The sequence below is a fragment of the Colobus angolensis genome, unplaced genomic scaffold (genome assembly GCF_000951035.1).
Source record: "Colobus angolensis palliatus isolate OR3802 unplaced genomic scaffold, Cang.pa_1.0 Scaffold78, whole genome shotgun sequence".
Taxonomy (NCBI): Eukaryota; Metazoa; Chordata; class Mammalia; order Primates; family Cercopithecidae; genus Colobus; species Colobus angolensis.
The window spans coordinates 5,542,857-5,553,037 of record NW_012121598.1 but is presented as its reverse complement, the minus strand read 5'-3'; positions in this window follow the sequence as shown (position 1 = coordinate 5,553,037).

Below are 10,181 nucleotides of genomic sequence, written 5' to 3'. Positions count from 1 at the left end.
GAATCTTACTCTGTAGCCCAGGCCGGAATGCAGTGGAGTGATCTCAGCTTTCTGCAACCTCCACCTCCCAGGTTTAAGCAATTCTCCTGCCTCAGCCTCCTGAGTAGCTAGGACTACAGGCGTGTGCCACCACGCCTGGCTACTTTTTTGTATTTTTAGTAGAGATGGGTTTTCACCATGTTGACCAGGCTGGTCTCAAACTCCTGACCTCAAGCAATCAGCCTGCCTCGACTTCCCTAAGTGTTGGGATTACAGGCATGAGCCACTGTGCCCGGCCAGTCTTACTTAATCTTTTTATGAACTCAGTCATAAAAAGGAATAAAATAATGTCTTTTGCAGCAACTTGGTTGGAGCTGGAGGCCATTATTCTAAGTAACTTAGAAATGAAAAACCAAATATCATATGTTCTCACTTATAAGTGGGAGCTAAACTATGAGGATGTAAAGGCATAAGAATGATATAACAGACTCTGGGAACTTGGGAGGAGAAGGGAGAGGGAGGTGAGGGAGAAAAGACTACATATAGTGGTCTTTTGGGCACGGCTTACACTGCTCAGGTGATGGGTGCACCAGAATCTCAGAAATCACCGCTAAAGAACTTATCCAGGTAACTGAAAACCATCTGTACCCCAAAAACTATTGAAATAAAAATAAAAATAAACTTCTTATGAATTGTCTCTGCAATTTTGTCATATTAACATTAACTGGCAAAATGAGAATCACATTCAACAACCATAGGAACTGTTGAGCTATAAATGTATTGAATTGAGATCATAACATCAACACACATACTTAAGTATTTTCTATATATTTACAAAAAATAGCTATTAAATTTTAGCTGTAGTAATATTTTAAAGGAAGCATATAATTTAAAGAAGATACTTCTTTAAGTAAAAATTCTAAAAAAAAATATATGGCTGGGCCCAGTGGTTTACACCTGTAATCCCAGCACTTTGAGAAGCCAAATCAGTATAATATCTTGAAGCCAGGAGTTTGAGACCAGCCTGGGCAACATAGTGAGACCCTGTCTCAATGATAATAATAATAATAATAATAATAATTTCTATGGAGTGGCTCGTGCTCGTGCTATATGGGAGGCTGGGGTGGGAGGACTGTTTGAGCCTGAGAGATTGAGGCTGCAGAGAACCATGATTGCATCACTGCACTCCAGCCTGGGCAACACAGCAAGACCTTGTCTTTCAAAAGAGAAAAAAATTCTAAAAAAATTTCTGCAATTTATTCTCATTTATGTGACTCCTAACTAACAAGTAATATGAGGTCATCTACGGGACTAGAAGTGTGATGTTTTTATGGAGTGCTTCTTCCAAATCATTGGTAAATGTACTAAATAATACATGCCTGGTGGTTTTCAAACTTCCATGTGATCAAGCAATACATGGCTTGAATAAACAACACAACACCACCTAGTGTAGGCCCAAAACAAAAACTTGCAAACTTTCAAACTCAGGGCTAAACAAATGCATGGGATCCTCTAGTCTCTCACCAACCCATAAAAAGCTGTGTTTGCTGCTGATATGACTGGACACAGCTTTGAAAGTGTTTCAGAAGAGAGATCAGACTCACTGCCACTTCATTTATCCATGAAAGAGTTTGGAGGGAGCAGGGATCACTCAGCCAATTTGAAAAATGTAGAGTTTTTCTATTGGGGTTAAAATAGTGTTGGTCTATGTAACAAACTTTTAGACACCCATCACTTGGGGAGTTTTCCATATCAATCCTGGTTTCTGCCTTAGGCTGAGCCAGCTTGTTGCTTAGCTGCCCGATGAGAGCCGGAGTACCTGGGTTATCTAATAGACAGATAAGTGTGTCTTTCCTTAAGTATGTATGACAGCCAACCTGGTGTTTTCACTCAGTAGGTAAAGAGATGGAGCCAAGAAGCTTTTTTTTTTTTTTTTTTGAGACAGAATCTTACTCTGTAGCCCAGGCCGGAATGCAGTGGAGTGATCTCAGCTTTCTGCAACCTCCACCTCCCAGGTTTAAGCAATTCTCCTGCCTCAGTCTCTGGAGTAGCTGCGACTACAGGTGCACGCCACCACGCCCAGCTAATTTTTGTATTTTTAGTAGAAATGGGGTTTCGCCATGTTGGCCAGGCTGGTGTCGAACTCCTGACCTCAATCAATCCACCCACCTCAGCTTCCCAAAGTGCTGGGATTATAGGTGTGAGCCACTGCACCCAGTCCCAAGAAGCATTTTTAAATGCTCATGATGACTCTCATGCTGGTAGTCACAGATTGCCCCTGAAGAAAAGAAACACTACCCAGTCATGAGACAACATTCTCTTCAATCTGAATTTGCTTTTTAAATAGCTATGAGAAATCTTGCGGAAGATTTCTGAAATTTTAACTAGATGATGAGATTCTTTATATAGTTACTGGGAGTTTATAATCTTATCTCTGTAATATTTTAAAATTCTAAATCTCCCAGTATGTCATTCTATAATCTGCCAAATGCAGAGGTACAATGTATAAACCATTTTTAATGGTTCTTTTTGTGATATAAATGTATGAAAGGGCAATGCCATTCTGGTTGTTTTTCCTACATTTATATAACAAATTATAACAAAACTGTTAAAATGTTTTGTCACTGAGGTGCGAGGATATTATGTATGTAAACATATAGTAAGAGTGTGAATGTGTGTCCTCTCTGTAGGTCAGAATAGTGTGTGAACTGGGTATTTCTTTGTTTTTTTTTGAGACAGAGTCTCGCTCTGTCACCCAGGAGGCTGGAGTGCAGTGGCGCGATCTTGGCTCACTGCAAGCTCCGCCTCCTGGGTTCAGGCCATTCTGCTGCCTCAGCCTCCCAAGTAGCTGGGACTACAGGCGCCTGCCACCACGCCTGGCTAATTTTTTGTATTTTTAGTAGAGATGGGGTTTCACCGTGTTAGCCATGATGGTCTCGATCTCCTGACCTCGTGATCCACCCACCTTAGCCTCCCAAAGTGCTGGGATTACAGGCATGAGCCACCATGCCTGGCCATGAACTGGGTATTTCTATAATTACATAGTACCTCTGTAGATAGGTGAGCATATTTCAGAATGTAATGGAGTGTCTGTGTATTGTATATAAATGGAGAAAAATGGGATGACTGGATGAGCTGGTTTATATATCTCTGTCTAGGAGTGTGATAATTTAGATTATGAGAAAATTCATAAGTAGACTTTTTCATTGTTTCATAATTGGACTACATGCAAAAGACCAAGTGATTTATATTTTCTTCTTTTTATGAGAAAAGTGTGAAATATGATTAGCAGATTATATTGATGATTTCTGTTGTTCCAACTCATGTTTCAATATAGATAAACACAAAATTTCCATAGAATCTTGTATATGAAAAAATCTCATATTTATGTTACAAAAAGATTAAATATACACAGTAGGTGCTCAATATATGTTACCTGACTGCAAATGTAGCTGACACCAAGGAGAGAAAATTAAGGAGTGGTTTAGTACACTTCAGTAATCTCCACCAGCAACCCCTCTCCTATTCTTTAATGGAGACAGGGAACACTTTTATCAATTTTGTTGTAAATCACCATGTAAATACACCTTCAAGCCTGCCCTTCCAACCTGATTGGATTCCTATGCCCTTACTATACACGAAATCCGAAACTGGCAATGACTCTGATTCACTAATATATATTGCCTTTGAGATAATCTGGCTCTCCTTCTATAATTAATTTATTTTTCACAATAGATTTATCATTCTATTTAGCAACAAGATCAGGTAGACTGACAGACAAGATCATTTAAAATCCCTATGTCTCCAAATCTCTTCCTCTGACTTATGCCACCATTAAAAATTCATTCCTTACTATTAAAATGTAGCATCTTGACTTGAGAGCAGGAGTTTGAGATCAGCCTGAGCAACACAGCAAAACCAGTCTTGGAAAATAAAATAAAATAAAAAAAAAGAGGTAGCATCTCTGGGACAACCTTCTGTCTTAGCATTTAACGATTTTCAACTATTTTCCCAAACCAGGCAGCATGAAATTATGAAATTTTGAGCATTAATGAAAGCAAATTAAATACATGACAGGTAAATTTTGATAAGATTATCAAAATTATCTACACTTTCAAAGTGAAGATAACAAAGATAAAAGTATTGTGGGAGCCAAACATTTTGCAGGGAGACCTTGGGCAGCTGAGAGGCTTCATGAGGAACTGGAACATATAAATCCTCCCAATTAGAGGAGGACACAAGGTCTAAAAGAGAAGGTCCATGTGCTTCCCCATTTCAACTAGAATCCAACTCCACAAGAACTTTGTAAATCACGTATATATGGTTCATAGTTTAATCTTTCCATCCACTGATCCAGGAAAATTATACTCTGCTAGTAATAACTATGTTCATACACAATTATTTTGGGCACAATTTCTCTGACATGGATAGAATCTTCTTCCAAAACTGAAATTTTAATGTAAATTTGACTTTTTTTTTTTTTTGAGACCGGGTCTCACTCTGTCATCAAGGCTGGAGTGCAGTGGCATAATCTCCGCTCACTGCAACCTCCCCTTCCCAGGCTCAAGAAATCCTCCCGCCTCAGCCTCCCTAGTAGCTGGGACCACAGGCACATACCACCATACCCAGCTAATTTTGTATTTTTTGTAGAGACAGGATTTCACCATGTTGCCCAGGCTGGTCTTGAACTCCTGGGCTCAAGCAACCCTCCTGCCTCAGCCTCCCAAAGTGCTTGGATTATAGACATGAGCCACCCTGCCTGGCCAAGACTATTTTATTATAGACTTAAACATTACATACTCTGAAGCTGTATTCATTTCTTAATAATCATTGATATTGATTCAAATAATTTTATAACTAGAAATGAGTGATCCCTTTGATTTTTTTTCTTTGTTTTTAGACAAAGTCTCACTTTTCGCCAGGCTGGAGTGCAGTGGCGCAATCTCAGCTCACTGCAACCTCTGCCTCCCGGATTCAAGCGATTCTTCTGCCTCAGCCTCCCGAGTAGCTGAGACTATAGGTGTGCACCACTTCGCCCAGCTAATTTTTGTATTTTTAGTAGAGGCGGGGTTTCACCATGTTGGCTGGGATGGTCTTGATTTCTTGACCTCGTTATCTGCTCACCTTGGCCTCCCACAGTGCTGGGATTATAGGTGTAAGCCACCGTGCCTGGCCGATCCGTCTGATTTTTATATATCAATATTTATATTCTGCCAAGAAATATTGTGTAACTTGACTGATTCATTTACGAACTAATATGCCTCATAGCTCTTTCATCTCTTTTGCACCTCTGTGCCTTTTGCACTATCTATCCGCCTAGAAAACTTTGTCCTTCGGAATAGAGTTCATACTTTATCCAGGCTCTGTGAAGGAGGCAGGCAGAACAAGCAACTCCTTCTTCTATATTCCTGTTGCACCTTGTACATAAATGCTTCCTTTAAGCACTCGTCATATTTGTGAAATTATTACTTATCAACCTTTTTTTCTCCTCTTTAAAAAAATCTTGTTTGACTTTCTAACATCTAGTGTAGTGTCTGGCACTTGGTGGTCAATTGGAAACCAATAAATGTTTGATTAATTGGCAAATAAAACTTCCTACTGAAAACATTAAATAGCTGCCTATCACTTCTAAGATAAAATAGACTCCTCACTGCAGCATACAGGATTTTTGTGCTCCCTTCTCCAGTTTCATCTCCTGTTAGGCCTCCACCACACCCTAATTTCTAGCCATGCTGAACTATTGCAGTTCTCTCAACAAGCTTAGCTTCCTTGCATTTACTTCTGTACTCTTTGTTCACCTGGAACATTCTCCCTCCCCTCAAACCATTTGGCAATTTCCGTTAACCTTGTAATCTTCACCTCGTTTTCTCTTTCCTGCAAACTCTATTTTCATCCCCTCCTTGCCCTTTCCGCTGTGCTCCCTCAGCATTGTGTAATTATCCTTAGTGTAATTGTTTGCCTTTTGGTCTACCAACGGCAGAGTAGAGATCACAGCCTATTTCCCTCTCCTATTCTGCAGCTCCTTGAGGGCTAGATGTAGCCCCATTGCTGCCACTATGCTTTGTGAGTTTGAATAGAACTGAGGGGTGGGGGGCACCAAGAGTGAAAGGAGGAAGCACAGCAGTTTTTGAAAGCAATGCCCTTACCATGAAGTTTGCTCAACTCCTGCCTTGTAGGACGTTACTCTGAAGACGGGATGTTTGGCTTACAAACTACTTGGCAAATATCATTTTCCAACAATGCTAATTATCTCGCAATGGTCCAACAAGGTTTGGCAAGCTCAGCGTTTCAGGAACAATTCTCATGTCAGAAACAATTCAGCATTTCAGAAACAACTGCAATCTAAGGAATCATATATAGAAAGATTAAAAAACCATGGATGTCTTTGAAAGATTCTAACTCCAGGCCAGGTGTGGTGGCTCACTCTTGTAATCCCAGCACTTTGGGAGGCTGAGGCAGGCAGATCTTGAGGTCAAGAGTTCGAGACCAGCCTAGCCAACATGGTGAAACGCTGTCTCTACTAAAAATACCAAAATTAGCCGGGCATGGTGGCACATGCCTGTATTCCCAGCTAGTCAGGAGGCTGAGGCAGGAGAATCGCTTGGACCTGGGAGGTGGAGGTTGCAGTGAGCCGAGATCACGCCACGGCACTCCAGCCTGTGCAACAGATGAGATTCTGTCTAAAAAAAAAAAAAGATTCTAACTCCAAACTTAAATTGGGAGACAATGAAGGAAATGAAATCACTTCTTCCTTCTGACAATGTACTCCTTCTGCAGACTCCTCCTCCCACCAGCACTTTAGGCTTTCATGCTGCCACTGTCATTCCCAGCCTCCCCCTGCACCCACCCTAGCATCCTACCCTCCTTGCCCAGGGCCTTTCCTCTTCATGGACCTTTGCGAATTCATCCTCTCCAAGGAAATGATTTCTGTCTCTCTGCCTATTAGCCAGATGATCTGGTAATCTTTAATAAACATTAATGGATAACCTCCCAAAACTCTTCAAAAACATTGCCTTTGAACTAGACCCTTCCGTTAATAATGTCAGTGTTTTACCCCAAGGTACGCGTCCCTGCCCATTGGGACAGAGAAGTGCTCTAGATTGTCTGCTGGAGTTTCATAACATTTACTAAAAATGCCTTCAAATTTCATGTGTCCCTGCCAATTATCTCCTGGCACATAAAAGTAATCTTATATACTCAGTGTTTCTTTTTATGCCCTTTTCTTGGGCCTACTAGGCAACATCTTTCCTGGCAAATGGTGTCAAACTGAAGAAGCTAAATCTTTGGCCAACTGTAAGAGGAAACCTCAAAATAAGAACAAAGAAATTAACCAGAGCGTGCAAGTTAACATGCACAGGCTGAGAATCTTTTTTCACTTTTCCTTCCCTCTTTTTTTCTCCCTTCTTTCTTCCTTCCATTTATTAAACAAAGTCTATTCCAAAGTCTACAACAAAAATTTCCTGGATGAAACTGCAGATAGCATACTGTAACAATTAAGACCACAGGCTCTGGAACTAGATGCCCCTTTTTGAATCCTAGCTCTGCTAGTTAATAGGTATGTGACCTAGGCCAAGTTATTTCACTTCTCTGCCCCTCCATTTTGTCATAAATAGAGATATTAATAATAGTTGCTACCTCATAGGGTGGCTGTGAGTCAGAGTAAGTTATTTATTACCTAAGAAGTGCTTAGACACAGAACGGTTCCCCCAAAATATTAGCTACAGTTAACTGCTGCTTAATTCTAGGTGGCTAATGGGACTTAATTAGGGGTCCAGTGGAGTATGGGGAGAAAGAGGTTTTAGGTAAAGGAAATGTTTTATGTGGAGTCCCTGAAGGAGGAAGGAGGTGCCAAATATGGGGAAACTGATGAAAGTTGGTAGTAGCTAGTGAGGTAGGCAGGGGTGAGATCATTCAGGGTCTTGTAGACCATATATAGGATTTTGTTTTCATCCTAAAAGCAATGAAAAGCCCTTGAAGGGTTGTTAGCAAGGAGATGACATAATTTGATTTGCTTTTCTAAAGATAACTCCTGTTGCTGTGGGAGAGAATAGTTTGAAGGCAAGCAAGAGGAAATACGGGGAGATCAGTGAGAAGGTGGGTGTAGTTGTCAGGTCAAGATAATGTATTGCCTTTGACCAAGTTGGCAGTAGTAGACATAGAAATGGACAAGGCAAAAAGCCATTTTTAAAAAATTTAATTATTATATTTTTTGAGATGGAGTCTCGCTCTGTCACCCAGGCTGGAGTGCAGTGGTGCAATCTCGGCTCACTGCAACCTCTGCCTGCCAGGTTCAAGCAATTCTCCTGCCTCAGCCTCCTGAGTAGCTGGAACTACGGGTGCACACCACCATGCCCGGCTAATTTTTTGTATTTTTAGTAGAAACAGGGTTTCACCAGGTTGGTCTCGAACTCCCAACCTCATGATCTGCCCACCTCGGCCTCCCAAAGTGCTGGGATTACAGGCATGAGCGACTGCGCCTGGCAATAGGCCATTGATGAGTTAGAACAGGATTGGATGCTAGAGGCAAGAAGAGGGTGTAACATGTATGAGGAGGGAAAAAAACATAATGATGCTAGTCTCTAACTTGAGCCACTGGGTGGAGATGGAGCCATTCGTTAACATGGAGACCATCAGAAAAGGATTAGGTTGTGGGAGAAGAGGAGAGGACTTATATTGAATATGTTGGATTTGAAATGGCTGGGACACCTTCAAATGGAGTTAGAATGGATATATGGGTCCAAGACTTGGAGATAAAATTTGACTTAGCATGCTCAGCTAATTTTTGTATTTTTAGTGAGACGGGGTTTCACCATGTTGGCCAGGACGGTCTCAATCTCTTGACTTCATGATATGCCCGCCCTGGCCTCCCAAGGTGCCGGGATTACAGGTGTAATCCACTGTGCTCGGCCGGCTGAGGCATATTTATTTGGTTTGTTGGCACTGAATATTTTGAGGGAAGAGACATATATTAGGTTGAACCATGTGAAATTGCCAGTATCTGACTATTTGACTTATCAAAATGACATTTCATCTGGTTCAAGCTGCTGTTTTGGTGTGTGGATATATTATGGCTGAAAATGACTTCATAGTTTTCCAAGGGTCTCAAAATACTTCGCAAACTTTGTTTCTCTCATGCCATTCTTTTTCCTCTGTTGCCCTTTATCAGCTGCTTAAATTTATGGCTGCAAGGGTTTTTTGTTTTTTGGGTTTTTTTTTGAGACAGGGTCTCACTCTGTCACCCAGGCTGGAGTACAGTGGAGCCATCTTGGCTCACTGCAAACTTTCCCTCCCAGGTTCAAACGATCCTCCCACCACAGCCTCCTGAGTATCTGGGACCACAGGCGCCCACTACCGCGCCAGGCTAATTTTTGTATTTTTGTAGAGATGGGGTTTCACCATGTTGGCCAGGCTGGTCATGAACTCCTGACCTCAAGTGATCTGCCTGCCTCAGCTTCGCAAAGTGCTGAGATTACAGGTGTGAGCCACTGCGCCTGGCCAAGCTGCAAGTTTAAGTCACAAGATAACACAAGCATGCATTGTTTTTACTCTTTGTGAAGCAGAAGTGGACAAAAAAAGAGGGCAGGATCCACTTGGTGACAGCGAAGACATTCCTTTTAAGCCTCCCTAATGCAAACAAAAACATCCAGAGCTGGTTAAGGATATTTTTAATTTGTAAATTTGTGCCAAATGGGTGCATAATTTGGCTCTTTGAATTTTAGTTTAAATTCCCTCTCTCCCCTCAATGATCCTGATATCTGACAGTAATGAAGGGTTCAGTCCCTTGAGTGCATAACTTAACAATAATTAATGGCCTCCCAATCCCTGGCCAAACCTTGGAGAAATCTGGAGCAACATGGAATAATTTGGGGTCATGTGGGGTCATTGTTTCAGCATAACAAAAAGATTGATTTTCTAGGTTTGAAAGTACAGACATTTTTGCTGTAACCAAGAAGATTATAGAGAACTCATAATATATATATATAGTTTTTTTGTTTTGAGACGGAGTCTCACTCTGTGGCTGGAGTGCAGTAGAGCAATCTTAGCTCACTGTAGCCTCTATCTCCTGGGTTCAAGCAACTCTCCTGCCTCAGCCTCCTGAGTAGCTGGGGTTATAGGCGCACATCACCATGCCCAACTAATTTGTGTATTTTTATTAGTGAAAGGGTTTCACCATGTTGGCCAGGCTGGTCTTGAAGTCCTGA